General features: G+C 32.3%; 1 long non-coding RNA gene across 1 annotated transcript; it reads right to left on the bottom strand.

Moving 5' to 3' along the window:
• Positions 1 to 1,674: 1,674 nt before the first annotated feature.
• Positions 1,675 to 2,046, bottom strand: LOC115874160. The gene is made up of 3 exons (XR_004048782.1): positions 1,994 to 2,046; positions 1,845 to 1,945; positions 1,675 to 1,734 (listed from the first exon to the last, which is right to left on the bottom strand). It is a non-coding gene; the product is annotated as an uncharacterized LOC115874160 (long non-coding RNA).
• Positions 2,047 to 3,369: the final 1,323 nt, after the last annotated feature.

The raw sequence follows: 3,369 nt of genomic DNA on the forward strand, positions 1-3,369 counted from the left end.
TTGATGAGTGTAATATAAAAAACGTTACAGGAATTCTAGCGAGACAGATACAGTGAAAATCAATCTTTACAGAGACAAAATTACTTCTTAAGTAATCAACGGTATATTATTTAGTACAGAGTGATATTAAACTTATATCGATAAAAGTTTAATAAACATTCTAACTTGGTGACCCCTCTTTATCACTACCACAAACCTCGAGGTGAATAAAATGGATCGAGGGATGTGGACAGATACAACATTTCTTCAGGACGGAATTACCTCTATACAGGCATGTCTAGAGTATTTGGAGAAAGACTTATCCTTTGCAGTATTTGTGCATTTATCTTTTTCCATGTAGTTAAAGGTTAAAGGTGTTTAAAGAGTAATGGGTTAAATTATATCAAACGCAGAATTCTTTCAGTTAGCAGACACACTTGTCGCCGAGCTACTGTCGGCAACTATACCAGTTCAAAGCTATCGATATTATTTCATTTTTATTATACCAAATAAAGGTTTTTTATTTTTATTATACCAAATTTTTTTATTATTATACCAAATATAGTACAATTCTTTTAAAAGTTCCTCAATATGGCCGACCTAGTTACGAAAATTGGTAATTTTTTTTAATGAAAAATAAGTTGGCGTTAGCGAATTCAGAAATTGACTCTTTGGTTAACAATAACATTTTTCAGGATTGTCAAGGTGACGTTAAAGTTAGGTTATTAGGTGGTTGTCATTTGTCATAAATCACAAATAAATAAAAACATAGATTATTGAAATTATTTAATAAGAATAAAGGTATTTTACCGCAGATTCGAAGAGATTTTACTTAAAGGTATTTTATAAACTTTCTCAGTGAGAATATTAACTCTCCTGTTTCTTATATTTTAGGGACGTAAGAACTATAGGAAGTGAATTTTTGTTTTCATGTTTTGACGATATCTGAGAGTTCCTAGAATTATCAAGATTATTGAATAATTATAGTTGTTTAATAAGTGAAATTAATAGAAGACTTGGAAATAGGATGATGCGTTTCATGTTATAGTTGATAGATCACCCCATTTCTCTTAATTTATGTTTTTATTTCAGTACAGTTAATCACTTAAATTGAATTGATGTGTGCAAAAACTGCTATATATTTTCAAACATCTTATTTAAATAGTTCTTTTATATACTGTTAAACTGTATCAACTACAAAGTCTTTAGCAAACAGTTATAAGGTAATAAATTTTGTAGATATACCTAATTTATGAAAATTTATATATAAAGATTAGAACACAATGCTCTGAGGGAAAAAGAAATACTCAAAAACTCATTAAATATACTTTATTAAAAATAACAACATACAAAAACAGTCATCCATGCAAACTGTAATAATCAGAACATTATCCACATTATACCTTTATTAAATTTGTGTCACACTCCTGTCAGGAAAGCCAGAAATGTTTGTTTAGCACAACCACAACTATAAGGTTTGGAATCAGTACTAAATTTTATACCTAGTAAATGATGCGTCAAGTAACAAATATAGGATAAAAAAGAATTATTAATATAGAGTGTACTATACGATGTCCTTCTGCTTATTTATGAAATGACTTTCCTTTCAAATGTGAGGAATACCAGTAAAATAAAACATAATTTTTGGTTTGGTTTGGTGTTTGATATTCTAACTACATCTATTACAAACCTTAAGTACTTACACCTTAAGTACTTTTAGTGAGTAACTGTAGTTTTTATTATTCTTTGTGTATCCTGTAAAGTAAAAAATATATATATTTCAAGAAATATAAAAACAATGCAATATACATATTATCTATTTCAAGTGTTATTTGATCTTTGGTCCCATTACCAACATTATTTACCTTTATTACGTTATTAGTAGATCTTCTCTACTAACTCAACTTTTAAACCTGTTTATATTTTAAAACTGATTTACAACAATCTGTAATGCCCGCGCTGTTTCCTGAAATATAAGTTTTAATCTATTTATTATCATATACATATTACAAACCTGAAAATTACTGATACGAGGAAACTTCTCCAAATAATTAGAGACCTTTTTACAAACATCTGGACTAATTTATTTTCACGAATTTGTGGACGAGTCAATGCTTTCTAATACGTTTTTAAGCGTTTTACACATTTTGAATATCTTCCAGCCTATTCCTCATTTCTCGATCGGTGAAAAGATTATTTATAACTATATAATTAGTACTGCAGGCTGCAGGTTAAATAAAAGAACAAAACCAAGTAGAATTTGTAAATAAAAACTCCAAAAATAATGTAAATATTTAGAAAAAGGAACCGTAAACGTCAGTCAGCCAAGTGTCAGAGTTCAATTAGATTTACCACAGATTATCAATTTGAACGATTTGAACTACAGTCGATTCCAGTCTAGAGATTTTCGTTTTTTAAGCCTCCCATACTGAAGTCCGCCATATTGGGAAGTTTTAAATGAATACAAGTATATTTGTAATAACGGACCCAAATTTTTAATGTCCTCTAAAACACTTCTTTTTATCTGTCATACCGACCAGCGGCCGATTTTATTTATTAGAACAGCGCTTGCGACGTTGCCGGTTGGTTCGCGGAGCACGATCCGATCATTAACCGCCGGCCGAGCCGATGAATGGATTTTCGTGATGGAACGGGGCCCGTTTGCGAGACCGACACGACCGCGTGACGTCACGGGCAGGGGCCCCACGGGCGGCGCCCGGTCAGCGCAGGCGACCCGCTGTGACGCTTTTGGTGGTCGGGACGTCAGTGACAAGTCGGAAAAAGTGCCGTTTTTGTCAGTGGCATTTGCTAAAAATATTGATGGTTTATTTCAAATACTAGCTGGTTTCCGTTTGGATTTCAACGCAGTTGTGTTTATAAAGAAATACATTTTGTAGATTTTTTCCAGGGGCGAAAAACCTACACTTTTTTAAGAAAAAACGATCGTATATGATATTACAAAATGCCTGGGTGTTTTCGGGGAAATTTTCCGAACTCTCAAATTCTAGCTTTACATCTATCACATTACTTTTCAGAGCCTCGTTTTGTTTTGAACAATCGATTACAAATAAGGCTCGACTGGCAAAAGCGGTAAAATCTAGCAAAGGTTCGCTATTGATCTTTCCCAAATACAATTTTTGAAAATCCGTATACAAACTCGTAGAATAGGCTTTAGAAAACTGTCTAGTGCTGAAATTTAAGTCTACGGATTCATATGGGTAGGCTTCGGAATTTAGATAAAGCTTAACGTCTATAATTTTCAAATTATCGAAATATGTGCCATTAGCTTTATAGTTATCTTTTCGATCTTCTTCAAAGAATACAATAACATATCTCGCTCGTTCAGATGCTGCCTTCACTGTCCATACATCTTTTCTCGTTTGTCGTAGA

This window comes from Sitophilus oryzae, unplaced genomic scaffold (assembly GCF_002938485.1).
Source record: "Sitophilus oryzae breed Bouriz unplaced genomic scaffold, Soryzae_2.0 scaffold_1230_pilon_pilon, whole genome shotgun sequence".
Lineage (NCBI taxonomy): Eukaryota > Metazoa > Arthropoda > Insecta > Coleoptera > Curculionidae > Sitophilus > Sitophilus oryzae.